This window comes from Gavialis gangeticus, unplaced genomic scaffold (genome assembly GCF_001723915.1).
Source record: "Gavialis gangeticus isolate Ggan-Ray unplaced genomic scaffold, GavGan_comp1, whole genome shotgun sequence".
Taxonomy (NCBI): Eukaryota; Metazoa; Chordata; order Crocodylia; family Gavialidae; genus Gavialis; species Gavialis gangeticus.
Window position 1 is genome coordinate 208,952,251 of NW_017729032.1, and position 10,513 is coordinate 208,962,763.

Here is a 10,513-nt window from a genome sequence, read left to right on the forward strand (position 1 = left end):
GTGTCATCCATGAACTTGGCCAGTGAGCTTTTCAATCCTCCTTTAAAATCATTGATAAAGATGTTGAAAAGCACCAGGCCAAGCACAGACCCCTGAGGGACACCACTGGCCACTTCATGCAAGGATGACAAAGATCCATTCATAAGAACTCTCTAGGTCCTACCCTGTAGCCAGTTTCCCACCCACTGAACAGTTGAGCAGCTGAGGCCACAATCTTCCTGTTTTCCCACAAGGATATCATGGGATACTAAATCAAAAGCCTTTTGGAAGTCTAGGCATATAACATCTACCTTGTCTCCCATTTCTAGGTGGCGAGAGACCTGGTCATAGAAGGAAATGAGATTGGTAAGACAAGACCTACCCACAACAAAGCCATGCTGGCTGTCATTCAGAATCTTACCTTCCACAAACCTATCACACACAGATTCTTTAATGAGCTTTTCCATGATTTTCCCTGAGACACAGGTTAGGCTGATTGGCCTATAGTTGCCCGGGTCCTCCTTTTTCCCCTTCTTGAAGATGGGCACAATGTTGGCCCTCTTCCAATCCTCAAGAATTTCCCCTGTGCACCATGATTTCCAAAAGAGCTTTGCTAGGGCTTCCATGACGACCTCACCCAGCTCCTTCAGCACTCTCGGATGAAGTCCATCCAATCCTGCTGACTTATAAATGTCTAGTTTTTCTAGTTGGTATTGCACCCACTCAGCATCTACAGTGTGGAGGCTGTCATTCCAAGCATGCCCCCCAATGAGCCTTATCTCACTTGTCTTTCCCCTTGGTCCAGTGAAATCCCAAAGCAAAGTGGGCATTCAGGAGTTCAGTTGTGTCCTGAATGTCAGTTACCAGCTGTTCCAAGTAGTTAAGCAGGGGTCCCACACTTCCATTTTTTTTATTCTACTGCCTAAAGACCTAAAGAAGGACTTCTTATTGTCCTCGACTCCTGTGGCTTACCTAAACTCAGTTGCTGCCTTAACTTTCCTGATCATTTCCCAACAAGTACTGGCCACTAATGTATAGTCCTCTTTGAGGACCGTCCCTAGCTTCCACTGCATGTACACCACTTTTTTCTTTTTTAAGAGGACTGCAATGCCCCTATTAAGCCAGAAGGGCTTGCCAGCTCTTCTGCTACCTTTCCTCTTTGCAGAAACATTTTTTCTTTTGTGCTTCAAGGACTGTATCGTTGAGCAATGATGATTCTTTGTAGACCCCATTCTCCTTCCCTTCCTGGCCCCGAATGCCTCCCCTACTAATGCCCCGAGCCTGTGGAAGTCAGCATTTTTTAAGTCCAGAGCTTCAGTCCTGCGGGTTGATTTGTTGACCTTGTGGCAGACGGTGAACCTGATAATAAATGTCATGGTCGCTGTCACCCAGGTTACCCTCAATGTTCAAGCCACACACCAGATCCTCTCCTTTGGCCAAGATCCAGTTTAGGAGAGCATTACCTCTAGTTGGCCCTTGTACCTCCTGGGTCAAAAAGAGCTCCTTGATCACAGTCAGGAAACTGCGCGAATGATCTGACCTAGCCAAGTGTTCCTCCCAATCTATCTCTGTGTAATTCAAGTCACCCATGACAACCAAGTCCCTTGCATGCATGGCCTCTGTCAGTTCTTGGGAGAACTCCAGACCCAGCTCCTCCCCTTGGTTTGGTGGCCTGTACAAATGGCTACAGTTAGGTTTCTCTCACCTCCCCCACCCCCATAGTTGACCCAGATGGTTTCAAGCTGCTTATCCTTGGAGCCAATGTGAGCCTCCAGAGAGGTGTACTGCTCTCTCACATAGAGAGCTAACCCTCCACCTTTTCTCCCTACTCTGTTCCTCCTGTCCAATTATACAAGAGGTCCCACCAAGTCTCTGGGATCCCTACCAGGTCATATTGCCCACTAGAGATCAGAAGGGCTAGCTCCTCCTTCTTGTTCCTGGCTTTCTTTGCTCTCCACCCACTGACAGGTCATGGCACATGCTTGACAGCAATAGCACAACTTTGGTCTTCTTTGGAATATAGGAAACTAGAGTGAGGTCCCATCAAAAGCAAAAATGGATGACAAATTTCCCTACCTGGATATCCTTGCATTTCATTTGGAATATCAGCCTTGTTTTTCCAAATTGTACCCACATAGGTCAATTCCTGCTGTTGCAATCTTTCTGCCAGGTCAGTACTTGTGAAGAAACTGTCACCTACAATATTCCTTCCCATCTTGTATCAGGGTTGAACCAGTTTTTCAACAACCTGGATACCAAGATTACCTTCACATGGAACTTCTGGCTGCTTGCTCAGGTAGATGTCTCCAGACAGGGGGAATGATGTTGCTGCAATACAGCACCACCAAACTTTCAAGCCATATTTGGCAGGTTTGCTGGGAATATACTGTCTGATGGGATAGTGACCCCTGAATGCAATGAGGTGCTCATCAACTGTCAGGTGTATTCCTGGAATGTACCATTTCCTCAGCTGCTCCACGAATTGTGTCCAAATATTTCTGAAAGCTTTCCTTTCCTCATATGTCAATTTATGATCAAATCTCAGGTTCTTTGTGCTTTGATCTAATCATTTTAAACTCATGGTGGCACAGATTTCTATTTTCAGGATGGCTATATTCCACTCCCTGAATCTTCTTTTTCCCACTCTATTTGTTTCTCTTATGATAACAGCAGGATATCTTGTGAGAGAAACAGGTAGAATGTTTCCACCACTGTGTCTTTATTATTTTCTCTTGTTGGCCCAGCACTTTCACGGAATATGTTCTTAGCTGTTCTCCAATGATGTATTAGCTGTAGACTTTTTTCCCACAATCTGCCATTCCTTCCTCTAAAGTTGTCATTATCTGCAATGTTTTCTGGGGATGGTGGGAATGGTTCTCCTTGGTCTTTGACAGTGGCCCCAGGCTGGTCCTCTTCCCTTTCCCACTGGAAGTGTTGGCATTACTTCTGCTTGTGACACCAACTCCTCCTCATCTGAGCTGGATGAAGCTTCCATAGACACATAGTCTTCTTGATCTTAACAATCTCCCATGTCTGGAACAAAGTCAGCATCCTCACTGCCTTGATATAACATTTCATCAGTGGATGTGTTGCTGTCATCCCATTACCTGTGCAAGACAGGCTTCAGCACTGAATATGCGCTGCCTTCTCATCTTGGACTGCAGGAAAAAAGAGAAAAAAATGATAACTGTTGAATACATATAAATAACAATCAAAGACAAGCCTGTCCACCTATGCTGTTATAGAAGCAGTTCCACCCTGTCCTATGTCAGCACAAGTACCACCCTGTTCTCCTGGGTACAGAAGCCAGAGACCAGAATTCACCCTTTCCAGGCAAGTCAAATGTGGGTGGATGCTGTTTGGAAACCACACATGCATGGGCTTATTGAGAGCAGGTAAAAGGGGAATGGGGGGTGTCAAGCCCTTACTGTTGAAGGGGACTTCACAGTGTACACTGTATTGAAGTATGATGTTTTTCTATTTCTTCTCTACAGTCCTGTTGCTCCTAGTCCTCACTTCCAACAAAGGCAGGGAAAACTAACTTGTATGTTATAAATGGGGAACTGAGGTGGAGTTTTGCCATGAGAAAAGAGAACAGAGGTGGATTTGGGTGTGACAAAGGGTTTTTGTTGGGGGTTTTTTGCCAAAGGGCAGGGTGTTTTGATGATCTTGCAGCCTGCAAACAAAGTGGTTAGCAAAAGGATTACCACACCTTCTTCAAAAGCAAAATGGAGGATGGCCATCCATTAGTTACCATGTACCTGAAGTGGACATGAATGAGGTGTGAATGAATGCTGACCTTTCAGATGCATCCACCCAAAGTGGCCAAACAGGTCTAGGCCTCTCATTTATACACAAATGGCATTGGATTCACAAGTTACTCCAATGCATTAACACAGGCTTGGGGTAAATTGTTACCTCATATGGAAAAAAACACATTCACAGCACGGGCAGTTTTTCATCTACAGAGAACAAACCATTCATGTAAGCTGCCTGTTCTTTGGGGATATTGTGCATTGCAGTGCTGGTGACAATGTCCTAAAAATATATATTTTTAGAATCAATTAATTTTAAAATACTGCACAAAAATACTGCACAAAAAAAACCAGGTAGGAAATTACCCCATGGAAATGTATGAAGGTTAAAGCAAATGCTAATTTGCCCAGCTCAAAAAATTATTGTGCTTTAGTCTAACTTCTTTACCCCCCCCCGCCAAAAAACAGCAAAGTTGTAAAACACATTTTAAACTGTATTTTCTAAACCCTTCTCTTAACCAGGTTTTTATAGTTTCTAGTGCCAATTGAGTGTTCAATATAGGGTATTTAGAGGTTTATTGTCCTCAGTGATCAAATCATAAAGAGTAGTGTTAAGATATTCTGCAGAATACACTGTGTTGAGAAACTCTCTACCCTGAGCTAAATGTTTCTCAGTAATTATCAGAATTCTCTTGGCAAACCCAATGGCCATAATACCATTGAAAATGCTTTCAAGGTACAGCTGCTCACAAAGTTCCCAAAGTGTTTGGTTTATATCTTCATCTACCCAGGTAATACACAGTCATGAGAACCCTTGACCCCCCCTTATCAAAAGCACAACACCGGAACTTCTTAAAAAGACTCAGTCTCAAACAGTATTTCATTATGCCATAAAAAGAAACATGCATAAGAGACTACATTAAGTTTTTACATTCTTGACATGAAACAGGAGCTGTTGATTCAATGCTAATTGTCTTCTAAAATCTTTGTCATCACCTGGTCTCTGTTCTCTGCAAAAACAGCTGCTTCTTTCTGCTTCTTTCTGCACCCAGCTTTGTGGGTGTATGGCTGGGTAGGCTTTCTTGAGTCATTAAAAAGACTTCATCTAACTATGGAGGGGTTAAATAAAACCTTAGTTATCCACTGTTTAATCAATTCTTAGCTACTTCCTACCTCTCTCCACCTATGGGGTGAACCCACACCATCATGAAAACCTAAGTGCCCCCCCCCACAACCATGCTTCAAGTCTTTTACCTGAATCTCTTCTCCTGAGACAACCTCTTCTTCCCATGCAGGCTCTGGCACACAGCTACCCTCTTCTTCCAAATACTCAATGTCTGGGCTTCCACCTCCATGTTCACAGGGGCTTTCAGACCAGTGTCAGGTGTCTCAGAGTATCTTTGGGTTAGGGGGTTACTCTCTTCCTCAAAACTATTTCTATGTTAACACTTTTTATGCAGCTGTCCTGTGCACAAGTCCTGTGGGTGTGGTGAGGGTGAGGGAATCTTACAGGGATAATGTAAGAATCCATATCAGCCCCTGCTTGCCTTAGCTTGGTCTCAGACAATAGAGGGCTTGCTTGGGAAACCAGACAGACTGGGTGGACTTGCAGCCTAGGCCCCACCCCTCTACTCACTCCAGTTGTTTCAGTACCATTCTTGGGGAGGTCTGAGGAGGACTCTGAAATCACCACCAATTGCTCAGGTGTTGTAGGATGAGTTGTTACAGGGGTCACGACCCCCCCCCCCACTACCCTATAGGCCAGGCCTGTGCCTGGTGGTCTAGGGTGGTGCCATGTAGCATGTGGAATATGGGGTGGGTTTGGGGCTGTTAGAAAACCCTTCTGATGTCACATGTCATGTGATGGGGTGGGGAATTCTGGAGTCAGTATTGTGGCCTGGGGCCTGATAGGTCATAACTATACCTTGTCCTCTAGGACAGGGTCTTGCAGCATGTGGGATGGGCTTTAGGGCCTGAATGGGCTGTCCTTCTGATGTCATGGGCCATGTGACCAGGAGTGGGGGTAGAGTTGCTGATGTCACACATTATGTGACTTGTGGCAGGGGTAGGGTTTGTGTTGTCATGTGTCATGTGACTGGAGGTGGGGTGGATTTGTGCTGTCCTGCATCATGTGACGAGGGAGTTTGTGACATTGTACATCATGTGACTGGGTGGTAGGGGTGGGGTTTGTGATGGCACATATCATGTGACTGGGGAGGGGGGTGGGGTGGAGTTTGTGACATTATGCACCATATAAGGGGAAAAGGGGGGTGACAGGGGCAGGACTTCAGGTGACAAGATGGAGACCAAGATGGCCTCCTGTCACATTGATGGGAATGTTCCATAATACTATTCATACCAGTCCCTGGGACTGATCCTTAACATCAGAAAAACAAAGATGCTTCACCAGCCTGCTCCAGAACATTAACTCCCTCAACAAAGATCCTCACTGATGGACAGGAGCTGGAGAAGGTTGAAAACTTCACATAGCTTGGCAGCTATCTCTCAAAGAAGGCCAACATTGATGAGAGGATCCAGTATAAGGTCTGATGCACCATCTCTGCCTTCAGAAGACTGAATCATCATTCACAGTTCGGACGGCTAGGAGCTGGAACCAACTTCCAAGGGAAGTGGTGCTGGCCCCTACCCTGGGGGTCTTTAAGAAGAGGCTGGATGCCTACCTGGCTGGACTCATTTGAGTCCTGTTTCTTGTTTTGGGGTTTTGTTGTTCTCCCGCCCTGGCGGGGGGTCGGGCTAGAAGATCTACTAGGTCCCTTCCGACCCTAAATCTATGAAACTATGTGTTCAACAACCACAACATAAGGACTCAAACAAAGATCCTACTATATACAGCTGTGGTAATCCCAATTCCTCTCTATGGCTGTGAAGCTTGGGTGACCTACAGGGACCACCTAAAAGCATTAATTATTCAACATCAGCTGTGGTAGACAGGGAATTGTGTTGTTGACTTGATGTGTGCCAGATCAACACTCAGGATCTCAATATTACAGTGTTAGACTGGAGGACATGATACAAAATTATATACACCCACACACAGACTACACATACACCATTATGAATTCACATACACATACACACACATAAAAACATACACTTCTGTGTCTGTGTGTGAACACCAGGGGTTGTTTGTGGTAACTTGGTGCTTGGGGTTACTTGAGGTCAAGTGGCTCAAGGGGTTACTCAGGGTCAAGTGGCTTCTGGGGTTACTTGGGGTCACTCAGGGTTGGGGTTACTTGAGGTCACTGGGACTTGGGGTAACTTAAGGTTAATTGGGGTAACTGATCAAAGGAAAAGCTGAAAGGTGGCAGAGTGGAGGAGTGATGCCAGGAGAAGGTGGCACAGAAGCTGGAGTCAGAGCCAGAGCAGAGAGACTGAGCAGGATCCAGGAGGTACAGGGAGAGGGAAGCTGGGAGAGAAAGCCAGGAGGCAACAGGGGGAGCTGGGAGGCAGGAAGGAGCCAGGACTGGAGAGACTGCAGATGGAGCTGGGGCCTGGGACACTGGAGAGGCTGTGGGTCAGAAAGCCGGGAGCTGCTGGGAGGCGGTGGCTGCAGGGAAAAGGTGGTGGCAAGAGGCAGGAAATAGTGGAGAGAGAGAGAGAGAATTGGGGACAGAAGTCAGGGAGAGACAGGGAAGAAACAGGGAAGGTTAAGGAGAAGGCAGAGCTGGTGAGAGACAAGTGGGAATGGAGGGAGAAGGCAGAGGTGGTGGGACACAGACAGAAAGCCAAGAGGTCAAGGAGGAGGAAGAGGGAGGCAGAGATGGAGGACAGAGTGGGGAACAGAGCTGAGAGACCAAAGAGCAGGGCTGAGAGGTCAGTGGAGAGGGAGAGAAAGCTGGAGCCGGGGAAGATAGAGGCAGCAGAGAGGAACAAAGCCCAGAGAGAGGTCAGAGAGGTGGGGATTTAGTTGGGAGCCTGCAGCAAGACAGAGACCAACTCAGGGTCAAAAATATCAGTTTTATTAGACAGGCACAATACTATACAGATCACAAAGGTATTGGCTCCTACACACACACACATGCACAATAGTAGCAAGAGAGAAAAGGCTTCATGGAGGAATTGAACTCAAGGTATGTAGGGACAGAGTCCCTACAGGTGTAGTGCTGATTCAGATGGAGAAGGCATTCGAAAAACATCACAATCTATCACTCCTTTTATTGAGGTGGACTACCTGTGTCTCCTATGGGAAGGACGTGTTCAGGCAAGATGCATACATGCAGATGCATATATGCATCCAAGCTCAGATGCATACGTGCAGATCCAGGTGTCCTCATTGTCTGGTGGGACACAATGGTGGGTTTGTTGGTTTCTGTGGGGTATTCCAAATGTTGGGTTCCTATAGGCTCTTTATCTTTCAAATTCTGGGTTTTATCTCTGTTCCTGGGTGAGGTCTGTGGTTTCTGGGTGAGTCAATACAAGGCAATGGTCCAGTTGTTGAACTGATGGTCCAGTCGTTGAGTTGACCATTCAGTAGAGGCCTGTTACCATTATGCCTCAAGCACCCTGATTCATTCCCATTCATTCAGGAACCAGTTTAAATGCGCCTGGTTAGACATGAGTCACAGTTACAACATACTATACAATAGGTTCAGGGGGGACCTATAAGTATATAACGGGTGTACATCAGGATCTGGGGGAATGCCTGTTCACCAGAGTGACCCATGGGATGAAAAGGTCAAATGATCACAAACTCCTCCTACATCATTTCAGTCTGGATGCTGCTCCTGTGCACACAGGGGAAGCATGACCCAGGCAGTACAGAGTTTGCAGCAGCAGAAAGGTTTACTGCATAGCCCCGTTGGTGGCTGCCTATAAGTATATAACGGGTGTACATCAGGATCTGGGAGAATGCCTCTTCACCAGAGTGACCCATGGGATGAAAAGGTCAAATGATCACAAACTCCTCCTACATCATTTCAGTCTGGATGCTGCTCCTGTGCACACAGGGGAAGCATGACCCAGGCAGTGCAGAGTTTGCAGCAGCAGAAAGGTTTACTGCATAGCCCCGTTGTGTGCTTCCACTCCAGGTTGCACATGCTGTGCTCTGGAGGGCCCAGGGGAGGGCAGCAGGGCTGGACCCAGAGTGGCAGCTCACAGAGAAGGCACATCTTACTTTGAGGAAAACTGTGTCGCCTTGGAGGCAGAAAAACAACACAAACATCTGTGACATCTGGTGGATCGTCTTTCTTAACCATCAGCAGACTCATCTGTAACCCTTTACTTGACCTGTAGGAGTGATCATACTTGACCTTCAGGGATCACCACCACCTCTGCAGAAACATGCTTTTACTATTAATACAAAATAGCACTCTTCAGCCATAGATTTAAAAACATTTTATTGAGGAAAATGAACATTCTTAGGTGTGACACTTAATGGGGGTTCAGGTAGTTACAATATCTTTAAAAGGCTTATCATGTGTATAAAGCTAAAAGTGTGCATTATTATTCATAGAATCTGGGCCATATATTGGACATATCATTAAGGTAATCTATTCTTAAAAGCAGCAGACTACCATTTCAGTTGATGCACACTTCAGAAAATTCTTGGTTTTCAAGAGTTCAATTATTGTGGCTACCATGCTTAAAAGCCTTTTAAAGCCCTCAACAATGTAACACCATAATACACCCAAATGTTCTAGCCAAAAATTCACATCAGCTGACATGAGGAAATATCACAACTAATAATTTCAACTATTTTGTGCATTGTTTCTTTCATCTCAAACTGCTGCTTTTTCATCAGCCTAAGTGAAATCCTGTTTACTTAAGGTTCCTAGAAGCCTCTAGTGAAGCATGTAGTCTTTTGATTCATGAAATATTATTTAATTGTTTATTTTTTGTAATGTGTAATTGTCAGACCATAGTAAGGATTTAAAAAAAAAAATGCCTAAAGGCAATGGAGTATAAGCCCCTTTAAAAAAAATTGAAGAGGGCTTAGACTTCAAAATTCCAATAACTTGACTTGTTCAGACTTGGTAATTTTCTTTTCTTTTCTTTTCTTCTTTTTTTTTTTTAACACATCTTGTTTCCTCATTTGTGGTAGCCAGAACCAGAGGGGTTAAATAAAAAAGTATATGCTCTTGGAAGCATCTGGTATCTAAGCAGTGAAGATTAGCTAATGCAAAGCTTGTAAGTTTGCAAGCTACAAGTGGAATTTGTCTGTCACAATTTAACCAAAGTGTTGAATCTAACTGTTTGCACTGATCATGGGACCACCGAGCCCCCAAAATAAGCAGAGCTACAAGATTAGCTGATCTAACAGGTTTTTTAAAGGTCAAGCCATAACAAGATCTGACCACCCCTGCCCTTCATCAATGCTGACCTCGTAAAGGAACACCTTGAGAGGTTGGATGCCTTCAAGTTAGCTGGCCCTGACATTCTACACCCCAGGGTACTCAAGGAGCTGGCAAGCATCGTAGCCCAGCCTCTGACATGGATCTTTGAGACCTCCTGGTGCTCTGGTGTGCCCGAAGACTGGAAGAAGGCCAATGTGGTTCCTATCTTCAAGAAAGGGAGGAAAGTGGATCCAGCAAGCTATAGGCCCATCAGCCTGACTTCTATTCCAGGGAAGATCTTAGAAAAGTTTATTAAAGAGGCCATCCTTAATGGACTTGCTGACACCAACATCCTGAAGAATAGCCAGCACAGGCTTGTTGTGGGTAGGTCTTGCTTGACCAATCTCATTTCCTTTATGACCAGGTGACCTATCACCTGGACAAGGGAAAAGAGATTGATGGCGTATATCTTGACTTCAAAAAAGC